Raw genomic sequence first — 20,407 nt, forward strand, 5'->3', positions numbered from 1 at the left:
GTGTGATAGAACACTAAAAGGTGGAGCGGAAGTGTTCGGCTGCAAGAAGGTGTGAATGTCCGACTATATTTGGTGAAAAGCAGGTGAAGCAAGGTCTGAATGCCCAACCTTACATCATCAAAAGCGAGATCAGAGGTGTTTGGCTGCATGAAGGCCATAGTTTGCCAAAAGCGGGTAAGCTGCGAATGACCGACTAAATATCAACAAAAGGTCTTCGGATGCAAGTGGGTGTGAATATCCCACCATACAAGTATGGTGGAGAGGAAGCTGTGAACAGCCGACCATAGTTGGCAAAAAGCGGGTGAGAAAAGGTGCGAATGTCCAACCATACATGATCAAAACAGGGAGCGGAGGTGTTTGGCTGTGACAAGGTGTGAATGTCCACCCAAAATTAATGAAAAGCGGGCAACAAGTAGGTTTGAATGCCCAACCATACATCATCAAAAGCAGGAGTGGATGTGTTCGGCTACAAGAAGGTTTGAATGTCCGAGCATAGTTTGTAAAAAGCGGGTAAGAAAAGGTTCGAATGCCCAAACATACACCATCAAAAGAGGGAGCGGAGGTGTTCCGCTGTAAGAAGGTGTGAATGTCCGACCATAGTTGGTAAAAAACGGGTAAGAAAAGGTTAAAATACCCGACTGTACACAATCAATAGCGGGAGCGGATGTGTTTGGCTACAAGAATGTGTGACAGTCCGACCAAGGTTTGTAAAAAATGGGTAAGAAAAGGTGCGAATGCCCGACAATGTATGATCAAAAGAGGGAGCGGAGGTTTTCGGCTACAAGAAGGTTTGAATGTCCGATCATAGTTTGTAAAAAGCGGGTAAGAAAAGGTTCAAATGCCTGACTATACACCATCAAAAGCGGGAGCGGAGGTGTTCCGCTGTAAGACGGTGTGAATGTCCGACCATAGTTGGTAAAAAGCGGGTAAGAAAAGGTTAAAATACCCGACTGTACACAATCAATAGCGGGAGCGGATGTGTTTGGCTACAAGAATGTGTGACAGTCCGACCATGGTTTGTAAAAAACGGGTAATTAAAGGTGCGAATGCCCGACAATGTATGATCAAAAGAGGGAGTGGAGGTTTTCGGCTACAAGAAGGTTTGAATGTCCGACCATAGTTTGTAAAAAGCGGGTAAGAAAAGGTTCAAATGCCTGACTATACACCATCAAAAGCGGGAGCGGAGGTGTTCGGCAACAAGAAGGTGTGAAAGTTCAACCATGGTTTGTAAAAAGCTGCTAAGAAAAGGTTCGAATGCCCGAATATATACCATCAAAAGTGGAAGCGGAGGTGTTCGGCTGCAAGAAGGTGTGAACGTCCGACCAAAGTTTGCAAAAAGCAGTTAAGAAAAGGTTAGAATGCCCGAATATATACCATCAAAAGCGGGAGCAGAGCTGTTCGACTGCAAGTAGGTGTGAATGTCCAGCCATAATTACTCACAAACGGGTAAGAAAAGGTAGTATTGCCAGACCATACATGATCAAAACAGGGAGCTGAGGTGGTTCAGCTGCAAGGTCTGAATGTCCAACCATAATTTCTAAAAACCGGGTAAGAAAAGGCTCGAAAGCCCGACTATACACAATCAAAAGCGGGAGCGGGAGGTTTTCAGCTGCAAATCCTTCACTCAAACCAAGTGAAAACTGCTTTGTCCTTCATATTTATCAATGTCTAGATCGACTTCAACAAAGAACAACATTGTACTTTGCAGTAAAGAAAGAGCAAATCAAAAGGTTTAGGAATCCGAGAATAAGCTTATTTTCATGAGTTCTGCACGATTATTGATTTTACTATAAATGAATGCTTTCACTCAAACTATGTTAAAACGGCTTTGTCCTTCATATTTATCAATGTCTAGATTGACTTCAACAAAGAACAACACTGGATTTTGCAGTAGAAGAAAGAGCAACACTGAAGGATCAGTAATCCGAGAATAAGCTTATTTTCATACGTTCTGCATGATTTGGGATTTTATGTATAAAATGAATTCCTTCACTCAAACCAAGTTAAAACTGCTTTGTCCTTCATATTTATCAATGTCTAGATCGACTTCAACAAAGAACAACATTGTATTTTGCAGTAGAAGAAAAAGCAACACTGAAGGATCAGGAATCCGAGAATAAGCTTCTTTTCATACGTTCTGCATGATTTGGGATTTTATGTATAAAATGAATTCCTTTACTCAAACTATGTTAAAACTGCTTTGTCCTTCATATTTATCAATGTCTAGATTGACTTCAACAAAGAACAACATTGTATTTTGCAGTAGAAGAAATAGCAACACTGAAGGATCAGGAATCCGAAAACACGCTTATTTTCATACGTTCTGCTTGATTTGGGATTTTGCAATAAAATTAATTCATTCACTCAAACAAAGTGGAAACTGCTTTGTCCTTCATATTTATCAATGTCTATATCGATTTCAACAAAGAACAAGGCTGTATTTTGCAGTATAGGAAAGAGCAACACTGGAGGATCAGGAATCCGAGAATAAGCTTACTTTCATGAGTCCTGCACGATTTCGGATTTTCCTATAAAATGAATTGCTTTGCTCAAACCAAGTTAAAATTGCTTTGTCCTTCATAGTTATCCATGTCTAAAATGTATCAAGCATAAAGTTCCTCATATTACCCTGAATGAGAAAGAAGCATCCCTTTGGTCGAGCAATACGTTCCTTTTGCGGAGTTATGCATGATTTCGGATTTTGCTATAAAATTAATTCCTTCACACCTTTTTTTTTCACCACATTTTATAGATTATGGTTGGAAATTTCAACCACTCTAATCCGAAGACCTCTCCTCCCGCTTTTGTTAATATATTTGAACTTTAGTTGGACATTCACCCCTTTTTGCAGCTAAACCACCTCCGCTCCCTGTTTTGATCATGTATGGTCTGGCAATACTACATTTTCTTACCCGTTTGTGAGTAATTATGGCTGGATATTCACACCTACTTTCAGCTGAACACAATCTCTCTCGCTTTTGATTATGTTTGGATATTCGAACCTTTTCTTTACTGCTTTTTGCCAACTTTAGTCGGACGTTCACACCTTCTTGCAGCCGAACACCTCCGCTTCCGCTTTTGATGGTATATATTCGGGCATTCGAACCTTTTCTTACCAGCTTTTTACAAACGATGGTTGGACTTTCACACCTTCTTGTAGCCGAACAACTCCGCTCCCGCTATTGATTGTGTACAGTCGGGTATTTTAACCTTTTCTTACCCGCTTTTTACCAACTATGGTCGGACATTCACACCGTCTTGTAGCCGAAAACCTCTTCTCCCTCTTTTGATTATACATTGTTGGGCATTCGCACCTTATCATACCCGCTTTTTACAAACTATAGTCAGACATTCACACCTTGGTGCTGAACCACCTCAGCTCCCTGTTTTGATCATGTATGGTCTGGCAATACTACCTTTTCTTACCCGTTTGTGAGTAATTATGGCAGGACATTCACACCTACTTGCAGTCGAACAGCTCTGCTCCCGCTTTTGATTATGTTTGGTTGGATATTCGAACCTTTTCTTAACTGCTTTTTACAAACTTTGGTCGGACGTTCACACCTTCTTGCAGCCGAACACCTCCGCTTCCGCTTTTAATGGTATATATTCGGGCATTCGAACCTTTTCTTACCAGCTTTTTACAAACCATGGTTGGACTTTCACACCTTCTTGTAGCCGAACAACTCCGCTCCCCCTATTGATTGTGTACAGTCGGGTATTTTAACCTTTTCTTACCCACTTTTTACCAACTATGGTCGGACATTCACACCTTCTTACAGCGGAACACCTCCGCTCCCTCTTTTGATGGTGTATGTTTGGGCATTCGAACCTTTTCTTACCCGCTTTTTACAAACTATGCTCGGACATTCAAACCTTCTTGTAGCCGAACACATCCACTCCTTCTTTTGATGATGTATGCTTGGGCATTCAAACCTACTTTTTGCCCGCTTTTCATTAATTTTGGGTGGACATTCACACCTCCGCTCCCTGTTTTGATCATGTATGGTTGGACATTCGCACCTTGTCTCACCCGCTTTTTGCAAACTATGGTCGGCTGTTCACAGCTTCCTCTCCACCATACTTGTATGGTGGGATATTCACAACCACTTGCATCCGAAGACCTTTTGTTGATATTTAGTCGGTCATTCGCAGCTTACCCGCTTTTTACAAACTATAGTCAGACATTCACACCTTGGTGCTGAACCACCTCAGCTCCCTGTTTTGATCATGTATGGTCTGGCAATACTACCTTTTCTTACCCGTTTGTGAGTAATTATGGCTGGACATTCACACCTACTTGCAGTCGAACAGCTCTGCTCCCGCTTTTGATTATGTTTGGTTGGATATTCGAACCTTTTCTTAACTGCTTTTTACAAACTTTGGTCGGACGTTCACACCTTCTTGCAGCCGAACACCTCCGCTTCCGCTTTTGATGGTATATATTCGGGCATTCGAAGCTTTTCTTACCAGCTTTTTACAAACCATGGTTGGACTTTCACACCTTCTTGTAGCCGAACAACTCCGCTCCCCCTATTGATTGTGTACAGTCGGGTATTTTAACCTTTTCTTATCCGCTTTTTACCAACTATGGTCGGACATTCACACCGTCTTACAGCGGAACATCTCCGCTCCCGCTTTTGATGGTGTATTGTCAGGCATTTGAACCTTTTCTTACCCGCTTTTTACCAACTATGGTCGGACATTCACACCGTCTTACAGCGGAACAACTCCGCTCCCGCTTTTGATGGTGTATTGTCAGGCATTTGAACCTTTTCTTACCCGCTTTTTACAAACTATGGTCGGACATTCAAACCTTCTTGTAGCCAAAAACCTCCGCTCCCTCTTTTGATCATACATTGTCGGGCATTCGCACCTTTTCTTACCCGTTTTTTACAAACCATGGTGGGACTTTCAAACCTTCTTGTAGCCCAACACATCCACTCCTGCTTTTGGTGATGTATGTTTGGGCATTCGCACCTTTTCATACCCATTTTTCAGTAATTATGGGTGGACATTCACACCTTCTTGCAGCTGAACACCTCCTCTCCCGCTTATGATGGTGTATAGTCGGGCTTTCAAGCCTTTTCTTACCCGGTTTTTACAAAATATAGTTGGACATTCAGACCTTCTTACAGCCGAAAACCTCCACTCCCTCTTTTGATCATACATTGTCGGGCATTAGCACCTTTTCTTACCCGCTTTTTACAAACCATAGTCGGACTTTCACATCTTTTAGTAGCCGAACAACTCCGCTCCTGCTTTTGATTGTGTACAGTCGGGTATTTTAACCTTTTCTTACCCGCTTTTTACCAACTATGGTCGGACATTCACACCTTCTTACAGCGGAACACCTCCGCTCCCTCTTTTGATGGTGTATGTTCGGGCAGTCAAACCTTTTCTTACCTGCTTTTTACAAACTATGGTCAGACATTCAACCCTTCTTGGAGCCGAACACATCCACTCCTGCTTTTGATTATGTATAGTTGGGCATTCGCACCTTTTCTTACCCATTTTTCAGTAATTATGGGTGTACATTCACACCTTCTTGCAGCCGAACACCTCCGCTCCCTCTTTTGATCATACATTTTCGGGCATTCGCACCTTTTCTTACCCGCTTTTTACAAACCATGGTCGGACTTTCACACCTTTTAGTAGCCGAACAACTCCGCACCCGCTACTGATTGTGTACAGTCGGGTATTTTAACCTTTTCTTACCCGTTTTTTACCAACTATGGTCGGACATTAACACCTTCTTACAGCGGAACACCTCCGCTCCCTCCTTTGATGGTGTATGTTCGGGCATTCGAACCTTTTCTTACTCGCTTTTTACAAACTATGGTCAGACGTTCAAACCTTCTTGTAGCCGAACATATCCACTCCTGCTTTTGATGATGTATGGTTGGGCATTCGAACCTACTTGTTGCCCGCTTTTCATTAATTATGGGTGGACATTCACACCTTGTCCCAGCCAAACACCTCCGCTCCCTGTTTTGATCATGTATGGTTTGACATTCGCACCTTTGCTTACCTTCTTTTTATACTGATTGCTCAAGATTAAGTTGTTCTTTCTCAAACTACAAAATTTTTTTAATTGTTGAAACTTGATTTGAAGTGGATAAATAAGGAAGACAAACAGTTTTAAGTCAGGCTGATAGCAATTAATTTTATAGCAAAATCTGTATTTCGTCATTTGTCGAGAGATGCTTATTGCTGAAGAAGTTCTTTCTCATTCTAAAAAGTACAACTTTGTTTATCATTGAAACTTGATTAGACATGAATAAATATGAAGGACAAAGCAGTCTTAACTTGGTTTGAGTTAAGGAATTCGTTTTATAGGAGAATCCGAATTCGTGCATAACTCGTAAAATAGAGCTTATTTTCGGAATTCTAAAGAATGAGTCTGGTTCTTTCTCATAATACAAAGTTTGTTGTTTATTGTTGAAACTTCATCAGACCGTTAGATATAGTCGGACTCACCTCGACGCACGGCTTGGGATCTGGAACCAGTACTCTTGAGAGGGGTTGGACTCTCTTCCACTCTGGAGTTGCCCGTGGTGAGAGGCGCAGAGCAGGTGTGGGCATACTTATTGCCCCCCGGCTGTGTGCCAGTACATTGGGGTTTACCCCAGTGAACGAGAGGGTAGCCTCCCTCCGCCTTTGGGTGGGGGGACGAGTCCTGACTGTTGTTTGTGCCTATGCGCCAAACAGCAGTTCAGAGTACCTACCCTTTTTGGAGTCTCTGGGGGAGGCACTGGAGAATGCTCCTACCGGAGACTCCCTCATTCTGCTGGGGGACTTCAATGCTCACGTGGGCAATGAGAGTGAGACCTGGAGGGGTGTGATTGGGAGGAACGGCCCCCCCGATCTGAATCAGAGTGGTGTTATGTTGTTGGACTTCTGTGCCAGTCATAGACTGTCCATAACGAACACCATGTTCAGGCATAAGGGTGTCCATATGTGCACTTGGCACCAGGACACCCTTGGCCGCAGTTCGATGATCGACTTTGTGGTTGTATCATTGGACTTGCGGCCGTATGTCCTGGACACTCGGGTGAAGAGAGGGGCGGAGCTGTCAACTGATCACCACCTGGTGGTGAGTTGGCTCCGCTGGTGGGGGAGGATGCCGATCAGACCTGGCAGGCCCAAACGTATTGTGAGGGTCTGCTGGGAGCGTTTGTCAGAATCCCCCGTCAGAAGGAGCTTTAACTCCCACCTCCGGCAGAGCTTCAACCATATTTGAGGTGGGGGACATTGAATGGGCCATGTTCCGTGACTCCATTGCCGAGGCAGCTGGTCGGAGTTGTGGCCGTAAGGTGGTCGGTGCCTGTCGTGGCGGCAACCCTCGAACCTGCTGGTGGACACCAGTGGTGAGGGAAGCCGTCAAGCTGAAGAAGGAGTCCTATCGGGCCTTTTTGGCCAGTGGGACCCTGGAAGAAGCTGATAGGTACCAACGGGCCAGACGGGCCGCGGCTTCGGCGGTTGCTGAGGCAAAAACTCGGGCCTGGGAGGAGTTCGGTGAGACCATGGAGAACGATTTCTGGACGGCCTCGAAAAGATTCTGGTCCACCATCCGGCGTCTCAGGGGGGGGAAGCGGCTCACAGTCAACACTGTTTACAGTGGGGACGGGGCTTTGCTGACCTCAACTCGGGATGTTGTGAGTCGGTGGGGGGAGTACTTCGAGGAACTCCTCAATCCTACCAACACGTGCTCGGAAGAGGCAGAGTCGGAGAGCTCGGAGACGGGGCCTCCCATTTCTGGGGCTGAGGTTGCCGAGGTGGTTAAAAAGCTCCTCGGTGGCAAGGCAAGGGTGGATGAGGTCCGTCCTGAGTTTCTCAAGGCTCTGGATGTTGTAGGGCTGTCTTGGCTGACACGCCTCTGCAGTATCGCGTGGACATCGGGGACAGTGCCTCTGGACTGGCAGATTGGGGTGGTGGTCCCCCTCTTTAAAAAGGGGGACCGGAGGGTGTGTTCCAACTATAGGGGTATCACACTCCTCAGCCTCCCTGGTAAGGTCTATTCGGGGGTATTGGAGAGGAGGATCCGTCGGATAATCGAGCCTCGGATTCAGGAGATGCAGTGTGGCTTTCGTCCTGGCCGTGGAACAGTGGACCAGCTCTATACCCTCGGCAGGATCCTGGAGGGTGCATGGGAGTTCGCCCAACCAGTCTACATGTGTTTTGTGGACTTGGAGAAAGCGTTCGACCGTGTCCCTCGTGGAGTCCTGTGGGGGGTGCTCCGGGAATATGGAGTGCCGGACCCCTTGATAGGGGCCGTTCGGTCTCTGTATGACCGGTGCCAGAGTTTGGTCCGCATTGCCGGCAGTAAGTCGGATACGTTTCCGGTGAGAGTTGGACTCCGTCAGGGCTGCCCTTTGTCACCGATTCTGTTCCTAACTTTTATGGACAGAATTTCTAGGCGGAGCCAGGGCGTTGAGGGTGTCCCATTTGGCGACCTCAGAATCGGGTCTCTGCTTTTTGCAGATGATGTGGTTCTGTTAGCGTCGTCAGGCCGTGACCTTCAGCTCTCACTGGAGTGATTCGCAGCCGAGTGTGAAGCGGCTGGGATGAGAATCAGCACCTCCAAATCCGAGACTATGGTTCTCAGCCGGAAAAGGGTGGAATGCTCTCTCCGGGTCGGGAATGAGATCCTTCCCCAAGACTCACCTATGGTCACGAGTTGTGGGTAGTGACCGAAAGAACAAGATCGCGAATACAAGCGGCCGAAATGGGTTTCCTCCGCAGGGTGTCTGGGCTCTCCCTTAGAGATAGGGTGAGAAGCTCAGTCATCCGGGAGGGGCTCGGAGTAGAACCGCTGCTCCTCCGCATTGAGAGGAGTCAGATGAGGTGGCTCGGGCATCTGGTTAGGATGCCCCCTGGGCGCCTCCCTGGGAAGGTGTTCCGGGCACGTCCCACTGGGAGGAGACCCCGGGGGAGACCCAGGACACGTTGGAGAGACTATGTCTCTTGGCTGGCCTGGGAACGCCTCGGGGTCCCCCCGGAAGAGCTGGAGGAAGTGGCCGGGGACAGAGACGTCTGGGTTTCTCTGCTCAAGCTGCTGCCCCCGCGACCCGACCCCCGGATAAGCGGCAGATGATGGATGGATGGATGGATATATCCTCCACCAACCAGACTTACAACCCCCGACTAGGGTAGCAGAATTTCTAAGCATCTGTACCCCAAAACTACTATCAAAAATATATAAATTATTGTCTAAGATAGATGACACAATGTCTCTTCCATCCTCAAAATGGGAGGCAGATTTATCCATCAGTTCTGGTCATAGCTTCTAACCACAAATATGTTTGAACACCTTCATAAAGACTCGAAATCCTAATTTACAGCTCATACAATACAAAATCCTTCATAGAACACACTATACAGGACAAAGGATGTTCAGGATGGGTCTAACACACTCAAACATCTGCTCACATTGCACAGATAACACACCTGATGATTATGCACACGCTTTGTGGTTTTTCTGCGCCTGTCCAGAAGTTCTGGCTTGAAGTCTGTGAGGACCTATCAACATGGCTAAAGTGTAGCATCCCTGCATGCCCCACACTGTGCATACTGGGTGACTTAGACAACATCAACATGGAAATTAACTCAGCACACATGGTTGTCACAGTGTTATGTATCGCAAAGAAAACTATTCTCATGAACTGGAAAGCGAAGAACAATCTGTGTATTAACCAGTTTAGAAATTTTCTTTTAGATTATATTAGCATGGAAACAATGTCTGCCTCCTCAAAACATCAATTGGCTGAATTTCATTCTCTCTGGTCCCCTCTGATTAGTTTTATCACATAGTGGTGGTGGTGGGTTGCTGGGTGATGGTGGGTCTCAGGCCCGGGCTGCTGCGACTGGTGTGACCGGGTGGTTTGTTTGTTTGTTTTTTGATGTTGTTTGTTTGTTTTTTGTAGAGGTCCTCCTGGGTGGGGTTGGGTTGAGTGGGGTGGGGCGGGATGGGATGGGTACCTTCTGGGGGTACAGTAGCTCCCGGAATATGGTCACTGCAGGCCCCGAGCCTGGTGGACATCAGGCCCTCCTGCCCATTGTTGGCTCCCAGGTAGCGGGGATGCCTATTGCAGCCAGTCCCTGGCTGCCCTCTCTGGGGGAGAGTAGCTCACACATGAAGGGTTTTGGGGGCGTGTGTGTTCGGTGGGGTGTAGTGGATGGGGCCACGTAGGTGGTCCCCTTTGGTTGCACTCTGCAGTTCCCTGCCCCTGTTTTAATTACACCTTAGACATTACTACTTATCAAACACACTCACACACACACATTAGGTCTTGGGGGGTGGTTACACTGAGTGGCATCTGGTGGGCGGGGCTCTTTGGGTATGTAGGCTGCCCAGACTGCCGCGCTCCCAGTTCTACAAGTTTGGCTGCCCCTCAATTTTAATTGCTCACTATTAGAAAATATTGAAGAGCCAGAAGGGTGAGGGGAGGGGTCTTCTTCGCACACCCCTGCTTCCTGGTGTCTGCTCGGGGCAGGAGGGGCCAGGAGGATTAATTAATTGTTCTGCTGGTTCGGGGTCTGTAGTGGCTGGGGGGTTGCTGGCCTCCTGGTGTGCCCGCTGCACTACACCCCAGCAGAGTCGAGGGAGGTAGGATGTGTGGATGTGTGGATGTATGGGACGTGAAAGTGTGTGTGGTAATGATTGGGCCTGGATCTGGGACTTGCTGTCGCCTGGCCTGCCTGTGTTTCTCCCGATGGGGCATCAGCGTTGCCTCTCCCCACTGCTCGCGACTTCACCCACCTGTGGGCACGTCTTGACTCCCAGGGCACTTGGCCAGGGGCGCTGGGGCAGGCGCTGACCCACTTTGTGGCTGTCTGGGGCGCTTGGCCCTCCTGGGTATTGGGTGGGGCCTCTGCCGGGGGGTTTGGGGGCGCTCGGGCTCCTGGGGCCCAGGTCCAGTGCACGGCCCATGTCTGGGCGGCTGGGGCCTGGCGGGGTCGGTGGGCTGTTGCCCCTGGTTCCCGGAGTGCCTCTGCCCTATGCTTATGGGGGCTCTTTCCGGAGGCTTCCTCTGCAGTCTTCTGGGTGGATGCGTGGTTGCCCCTGCGGTGGGCTGCCTGGGTTCTGTGCTCTGTGGGGGCTGCTGGTGGCCTGGGTCTTGTGGCCCTCTCTGCCTGCTTCTGATTGCTTGGGGGGGGGCTGTGGATTGTGGCCCTGTACGCTTATACACTCATAACTAAGCACGGTTATCATGTAGGTCCTGTGCCATGGGTGTTGCATGTTCTCACACACACACACACACATTCATTAGTCCAGTAGCATGGTCACTAAGCAGTTGATGTATTATCATGTCGTCTCAGGTCATCTATATCCACAGCTGTGTTGTATGCGATTGCCGCTTCTTGTGCTTGTTTTTGTTTGTTTGTGTGTTTGTTTTTTCTCTGCTTGTCTGCTTTCAGGTGCTCCTGGTGGCGCTAAGGCTGGATTCCCCTCATAGGCCATGGATTGTTGTCTGTTTTGTTTTTTACAGGTGTAGCAGCTGGTTGTCTGGTTTTTGTTTCTATTTTTGTTCTGTTTCCTCTTCTTTCCTCTTCTTCTTTCCTTGTCCCCCGGTCCGGTTCAGTTCAGTTCATGTCATATATTGTAAACAGAAATAAATAAATGGGCATCAAGGGGAGCTTTACATTTATAAAACTTCCCTTGGCAAAACAAATCTGTTTGGCATCAAAGGTATTCAGACTACAATTCTTCTGACATAATGCTGAACAGGACAAGGGGAAAAAAAAGTAAAGAAGACAGTTCTGCCGAAAGCCAGGGATAGACCTGTTCTAAGTTCTATACTTTTTAAAAGGGGCGTGTTTATCAACTATGGAATTAGAAGATTTACAAAAATGGTCAAGTGCTAGATCTTCATCTGGGATTTTAACAGTGTCATATAACTATTCAACAGATCAGTTAAAAAAAAGCCTGCTCATGGAGATGTTTCAGGATCTGGATACCAAGCGTGGACCTAATGTTTTCATTTTTGCAATTCTGATACAGGCTATTGAGCAGTGATAACTAACACCAAGTTCAGATACTGCGGATTTTCTACCTTTGATTTGTTAAGATTGAGCCAATCAGGGACAACCTTGAAGGATCTCTTTGGTTTTGTAGGATCAGTAATTACCTGAGAAAGGTTGATATTGGTACACACCTTTTTTAAATGATCAGAGGCAGAGTTCAACTTGTTTAAATTAAAATTGCCACACAGAGATTGGGTTTAGGCCACATGCACACAGAATGACATCAACAAATATAAGAAATATTAAACATTTACACATAGATTTTTGAATATATGTAGAGGAATGATACTTTGAAATGTGCTCATTGCGGAGTTATGATCAGTTGAGTAATGAAGGTTGAACTATTCTGGGAAAGAGGTTCTATTCCCAGCATCATGATGGACACTCCTGATATAGAAGGTTTCGCTAACGCATTGGAATTGTTTTACTATTTTCATATGCATGTGCAATGAAGAATTGCTTGCTGCTGATAAATGCAAAGAAGAACAGCTTACACATAGATGCTCACATATAGGCTGCTGAATGCAATGAAGACCTGCTTATCAAGTAAAGTTCAATGTCAATGTGTAATATTCAAATAGGATTTGCAAAACAGTGAAGTTAAACAATGAATGGGTCCATAGTCGGTATGAGAAGACTACAGGAATATTTATCTGGGTGTACGTTCAAACAGAGATGAGAAAATTGCGATAAATAATTGTTTGTTTGTTTGTTAGTATGTATATGAATGTTATGTGTATAAACTGTGTTGAGTTATAGTTACTCAGTAGTGTCTCAGTGAAACAACCGACGGGGGAAGCCTTGCGGTGACAACAAAAGCAGTGTTTTACTGATCAGTCAAGTTGCTCCAGTGTACTCCATACAAACTGGTTGGCTACTGAAGGGATAGAAAATGGGGAATACTTGTTTTAAAGCAAACAAGGAATTAGATGGGAAAAATACATGTTTTAACGGGACCCAGACAATATTAAATACTCAGACAGATGGGAGAAGAAGTGTAGTTTTGTAGGAAATCACAAAATTATTACATAGAATTAGTGAAATCAATTGAAGAATGCCTTTCTGAAGAGCTGTTTACCATAGATGAGCAGCTTTGCGACCAAGCACATTGTAGATCGCTTTACTGCCAAAATGATCTAATTTAATGGATTGGTTTAGACATGCATAACAGCATTTTAAGAACAAAGAGAGAAACAAAAAGGGACAACGCTTCATGGTGGAAGGTGATGTATAAATAACTGTGTATATGATGAAGGGGGTGGCAACACCCATTCCGAAATCCAGCCATTCCGACATCCCGCTATTCCGACATCCCACCATTCCGACATACCACCATTCCGACATACCACCATTCCGACATGCAAACGTCCCACCATTCCGACATCCCACCATTGCGACATCCCGCTATTCTGACGTTCAAATGTCCCACCATTCCGACAAGGCTTTCCGTATAAGGAAATGTGTGTTACTCAACAGGTGAGTCCCTTCTTTCTGTTCATGCAATTTATATGTTTAACACATGTTTATAGACAAGCGTTATTAAAAACACAAAGTCTCGGCAACTGGAGGAGGAGAAGCAGTCCGCGGTGGTTTTTAATCACACACTCCAATGCCACTTGTTTCAACTTCCGAAAATTTAATCCAGGAAAAAAAGGCTTACAAACATGGACCAAAACGGCTCCATAACACGCACAAGAATCCAAAAGAAACGAAAGTTAACTAAAAGAAAGCAAATAAACAGTATGAAGTGGTCAAAATTGGTTTTACGCATGCCTATGTGCGTCTGGCACATGCGTCTTCGGGCTCTCCCACGTTGGTTTGTGGATGAAAGCTATATGTTCAGCTGTAATGTCATGTAAAAACAATCTCTACATGACATTTACTCCCAGGTGTGACCAGTTAGGTCCTTAAGATATCAACAGGCTGTATAAAGCTACAACCGTTGCGGCTGTGTGTTTGTGCCAAATGCGCAAAACCCATCCGCGCTTCCCAAAATTGGAGTGAGTACTCATAAATCACGTGAATAACATGAATAAACGTTTTTACTGCATTTTGTTGTGTTTTATACGTTCTATGCTGTCATTTCTCTCTTCTCCTATTGGCAAGGCAAGGCAGAGTGCTCGCAACTGTGTCCTGTGCAGTAGCCGTGATATCTGTAATTGCAATTATTACTTTTGCATATGATGACAGCGTGCAAAAGACGCATGGGCTCTGTGGAGAGCTCCGCTCCAGCTGGCTGCTGTGACAGCTCACTGACACTGTATTTCTGCTTAATCAGTTTCAGTCTCGCCAGAGTTACATTAATATCTGTATTTTTATATTTGAAATTCAGGGGATTTTGATAATAGATTATTAAAGTTTGTTTGCGAGGCTGTGGCCTCTGCATGTGCAAAGCTTGTGCGCCAAACTTTAGGGCGTATTTGCGCCGGCATATCATTAGTGCAAAATGTTTTGGGTAAAAAATAGGCTATTAAAAGGAACTGTCGGAATGTTAAAAAAAAACAAAAAACATACCGCCATTCCGACCATAGGAGGAAAAAAGTGTCGGAATGGTGGGACGTTTGATAAAAAATTAAGTGTCGCCATTCCGACAATTGGAGACCCATGTCGGAATGGCGAGATGTCGGAATGGCAGCATGTAACCATGATGAAGGAGAGACCATTTGAGCAGCACAGCCATTTCGCAGCACAGGGACAGCAATCCAAGTTACAGGATCTCCCACGTGGTATCACCTGTCACATTGTGTCAAGGCATCAAAAGAAGAAAAAATCACCAAACTCAAGGACAAAAAGACAAAGACTCCGGTGAACGAAGACAGAGGACTGACAAACCAGAAATACAAAAGGATTCTCGATATCAAGATCCAGAAGAAGAGGCTAACAATGCCACGAACACTTACGATGCTGGGAATGATGCCAGCAATGAACAGAGAAGAAGATTCAGTGTCATCAATCTACATTACGTGCCTCTAATGAGGGGGTGAATATAGAATCCTCAACGATTACAACTTCTCTGGGAACTGTGACAACAACAAGGTTTAAACCATTTTGATATATATTGTAACCTATTGTCTAAGGAATAGTGCTGAAAATGAGGTAAATCTAATCCACCACTGTCCTTGGTCTTCTGTAGGGTTTTTAAACTAATACGTGGTGGTTTGTTTTTCCACAGAAATTTGGAGATGCATGAATCTAGTGACTTAAACCAAGTAGCAGATGGTTTTATGGGGATCATTGAGTCAAACCATCAAATGCGGGAGCGGAAGTGTTCGGCTGTGAGTAGGTGTGAATGTCCGACCATAATTGCTGAAAAATGTATTAGAAGAGACTAGAATGCCGGACAAGACATCATCAAATGCGGGAGCGGAGTTGTTCGGCTGTGAGTAGGTGTGAATCTCCGAGCATAGTTTGTAAAAAGGGGGTAAGAATAGGTTCAAATGCCCGAACATACACTATCAAAACAGGGAGCTGAGGTGGCTCAGCTGCAAGGTGTGAATGTGTGACTATAGTTTGTAAATAAGGTGCGAATGCCCAACAATGTATAATCAAAAGAGGGAGCGGAGGTTTTCGGCTACAAGAAGGTTTGATTGTCCGACCATAGTTTGTAAAAAGCGGGTAAGAAAAGGTTCAAATGCCTGACTGTACACAATCAATAGCGGGAGAGGAGGTGTTCAGCTGCAAGAAGGTGTGAATGTCCACCCATAATTACTGAAAAATGGGTAAGAAAAGGTGCGAATGCCCAACCATACATTATCAAAAGCAGGTGTGAATGTCAGATCATAATTTGCAAAAAGCTGATGAGAAAGGGTGAGAATGCCCGACTATACACCATCAAATGCGGGAGCGGAGTTGTTCGGCTGTGAGTAAGTGTGAATCTCCGACCATAATTGCTGAAAAATGTGTTAGAAAAGGTAAGAATGCCGGTCCATACATCATCAAAAGCGGGAGAGGTGGTGTTCGGCTGCAAGTAGGTGTGAATGTCCAGCCATAATTACTAACAAACGGGTAAGAAAAGGTAGTATTGCAAGACCATACATGATCAAAACAGGGAGCGGAGGTGGTTCAGCTGCAAGAAGGTGTGAATGTCCGACTAAAGTTCAAATATATTAACAAAAGCGGGAGGAGAGGTCTTCGGATGAGAGTGGTTGAGAATTTCCAACCATAATCTATAAAATGCGGTGAAAAAAAAGGTGTGATAGAACACTAAAAGGTGGAGCGGAAGTGTTCGGCTGCAAGAAGGTGTGAATGTGCTCCTATATTTGGTGAAAAGCAGGTGAATCAAGGTCTGAATGCCCAACCTTACATCATCAAAAGCGAGATAAGAGGTGTTTGGCTGCATGAAGGCCATAGTTTGCCAAAAGCGGGTAAGCTGCGAATGACCGACTAAATATCAACAAAAGGTCTTCGGATGCAAGTGGGTGTGAATATCCCACCATACAAGTATGGTGGAGAGGAAGCTGTGAACAGCCGACCATAGTTGGCAAAAAGCGGGTGAGAAAAGGTGCGAATGTCCAACCATACATGATCAAAACAGGGAGCGGATGTGTTTGGCTGTGACAAGGTGTGAATGTCCACCCAAAATTAATGAAAAGCAGGCAACAAGTAGGTTTGAATGCCCAACCATACATCATCAAAAGCAGGAGTGGATATGTTCGGCTACAAGAAGGTTTGAATGTCCGAGCATAGTTTGTAAAAAGCGGGTAAGAAAAGGTTCGAATGCCCAAACATACACCATCAAAAGAGGGAGCGGAGGTGTTCCGCTGTAAGAAGGTGTGAATGTCCGACCATAGTTGGTAAAACACGGGTAAGAAAAGGTTAAAATACCCGACTGTACACAATCAATAGCGGGAGAGGAGGTGTTTGGCTACAAGAATGTGTGACAGTCCAACCATGGTTTGTAAAAAACGGGTAAGAAAAGGTGCGAATGCCCGACAATGTATGATCAAAAGAGGGAGCGGAGGTTTTCGGCTAGAAGAAGGTTTGAATGTCCGACCATAGTTGGTAAAACACGGGTAAGAAAAGGTTAAAATACCCGACTGTACACAATCAATAGCGGGAGAGGAGGTGTTTGGCTACAAGAATGTGTGACAGTCCGACCATGGTTTGTAAAAAACGGGTAAGAAAAGGTGCGAATGCCCGACAATGTATGATCAAAAGAGGGAGCGGAGGTTTTCGGCTAGAAGAAGGTTTGAATGTCCGACCATAGTTTGTAAAAAGCTGCTAAGAAAAGGTTCGAATGCCCGAATATATACCATCAAAAGCGGAAGCGGAGGTGTTCAGCTGCAAGAAGGTGTGAACGTCCGACCAAAGTTTGTAAAAAGCAGTTAAGAAAAGGTTCGAATGCCCGAATATATACCATCAAAAGTGGGAGCAGAGCTGTTCGACTGCAAGTAGGTGTGAATGTCCAGCCATATTTACTCACAAACGGGTAAGAAAAGGTAGTATTGCCAGACCATACATGATCAAAACAGAGAGCTGAGGTGGTTCAGCTGCAAGGTGTGAATGTCTGACTATAGTTTGTAAAAAGCGGGTAAGACAAGGTGCGAATGCCCGACAATGTATGATCAAAAGAGGGAGTGGAGGTCTTCGGCTGTAAGGTCTGAATGTCCAACCATAATTTCTAAAAACCGGGTAAGAAAAGGCTCGAAAGCCCGACTATACACAATCAAAAGCGGGAGCGGGAGGTTTTCAGCTGCAAATCCTTCACTCAAACCAAGTGAAAACTGCTTTGTCCTTCATATTTATCAATGTCTAGATCGACTTCAACAAAGAACAACATTGTACTTTGCAGTAAAGAAAGAGCAAATCAAAAGTTTTAGGAATCCGAGAATAAGCTTATTTTCATGAGTTCTGCACGATTATTGATTTTACTATAAATGAATGCCTTCACTCAAACTATGTTAAAACTGCTTTGTCCTTCATATTTATCAATGTCTAGATTGACTTCAACAAAGAACAACACTGGATTTTGCTGTAGAAGAAAGAGCAACACTGAAGGATCAGTAATCCGAGAATAAGCTTATTTTCATACGTTCTGCATGATTTGGGATTTTATGTATAAAATGAATTCCTTCACTCAAACCAAGTTAAAACTGCTTTGTCCTTCATATTTATCAATGTCTAGATCGACTTCAACAAAGAACAACATTGTATTTTGCAGTAGAAGAAAGAGCAACACTGAAGGATCAGGAATCCGAGAATAAGCTTATTTTCATACGTTCTGCATGATTTGGGATTTTATGTATAAAATGAATTCCTTTACTCAAACTATGTTAAAACTACTTTGTCCCTCATATTTATCAATGTCTAGATTGACTTCAACAAAGAACAACATTGTATTTTGTAGTAGAAGAAATAGCAACACTGAAGGATCAGGAATCCGAAAACAAGCTTATTTTCATACGTTCTGCATGATTTGGGATTTTGCTATAAAATTAATTCCTTCACTCAAACAAAGTGGAAACTGCTTTGTCCTTCATATTTATCAATGTCTATATCGATTTCAACAAAGAACAAGGCTGTATTTTGCAGTATAGGAAAGAGCAACACTGGAGGATCAGGAATCCGAGAATAAGCTTACTTTCATGAGTCCTGCACGATTTCGGATTTTCCTATAAAATGAATTGCTTTGCTCAAACCAAGTTAAAATTGCTTTGTCCTTCATAGTTATCCATGTCTAAAATGTATCAAGCATAAAGTTCCTCATATTACCCTGAATGAGAAAGAAGCATCCCTTTGGTTGAGCAATACGTTCCTTTTGCGGAGTTATGCATGATTTCGGATTTTGCTATAAAATTCATTCCTTCACACCTTTTTTTTTCACCGCATTTTATAGATTATGGTTGGAAATTTCAACCACTCTAATCCGAAGACCTCTCCTCCCGCTTTTGTTAATATATTTGAACTTTAGTTGGACATTCACCCCTTTTTGCAGCTAAACCACCTCCGCTCCCTGTTTTGAACATGTATGGTCTGGCAATACTACATTTTCTTACCCGTTTGTGAGTAATTATGGCTGGATATTCACACCTACTTGCAGCTGGACACAATCTCTCTCGCTTTTAATTATGTTTGGATATTCGAACCTTTTCTTTACTGCTTTTTGCCAACTTTGGTCGGACGTTCACACCTTCTTGCAGCCGAACACCTCCGCTTCCGCTTTTGATGGTATATAGTCAGGCATTTGAACCTTTTCTTACCCGCTTTTTACAAACTATGGTCGGACATTCAAACCTTCTTGTAGCAAAAAACCTCTGCTCCCTCTTTTGATTATACATTGTCGGGCATTCGCACCTTATCTTACCCGCTTTTTACAAACTATAGTCAGACATTCACACCTTGGTGCTGAACCACCTCAGCTCCCTGTTTTGATCATGTATGGTCTGGCAATACTACCTTTTCTTACCCGTTTGTGAGTAATTATGGCTGGACATTCACACCTACTTGCAGTCGAACAGCTCTGCTCCCGCTTTTGATTATGTTTGGTTGGATATTCGAACCTTTTCTTAACTGCTTTTTACAAACTTTGGTCGGACGTTCACACCTTCTTACAGCCGAACACCTCCACTTCCGCTTTTGATGGTATATATTCGGGCATTCGAACCTTTTCTTACCAGCTTTTTACAAACCATGGTTGGACTTTCACACCTTCTTGTAGCCGAACAACTCCGCTACCCCTATTGATTGTGTACAGTCGGGTATTTTAACCTTTTCTTACCCGTTTTTTACCAACTATGGTCGGACATTCACACCTTCTTACAGCGGAACACCTCCGCTCCCTCTTTTGATGGTGTATGTTTGGGCATTCGAACCTTTTCTTACCCGCTTTTTACAAACTATGCTCGGACATTCAAACCTTCTTGTAGCCGAACACATCCACTCCTGCTTTTGATGATGTATGGTTGGGCATTCAAACCTACTTGTTGCCCACTTTTCATTAATTTTGGGTGGACATTCACACCTTGTCACAGCCAAACACCTCCGCTCCCTGTTTTGATCGTGTATGGTTGGACATTCGAACCTTTTCTCACCCGCTTTTTGCCAACTATGGTCGGCTGTTCACAGCTTCCTCTCCACCATACTTGTATGGTGGGATATTCACACCCACTTGCATCCGAAGACCTTTTGTTGATATTTAGTCGGTCATTCGCAGCTTACCCGCTTTTGGCAAACTATGGCCTTCATGCAGCCAAACACCTCTGATCTCGCTTTTGATGATGTAAGGTTGGGCATTCAGACCTTGCTTCACCTGCTTTTCACCAAATATAGGAGGACATTCACACCTTCTTGCAGCCGAACACTTCCGCTCCACCTTTTAGTGTTCTATCACACCTTTTTTTCACCGCATTTTATAGATTATGGTTGGAAATTCTCAACCACT

This window comes from Leuresthes tenuis, unplaced genomic scaffold, assembly GCF_036924035.1.
Source record: "Leuresthes tenuis unplaced genomic scaffold, fLeuTen1.0.hap1 SCAF_8, whole genome shotgun sequence".
NCBI lineage: Eukaryota > Metazoa > Chordata > Actinopteri > Atheriniformes > Atherinopsidae > Leuresthes > Leuresthes tenuis.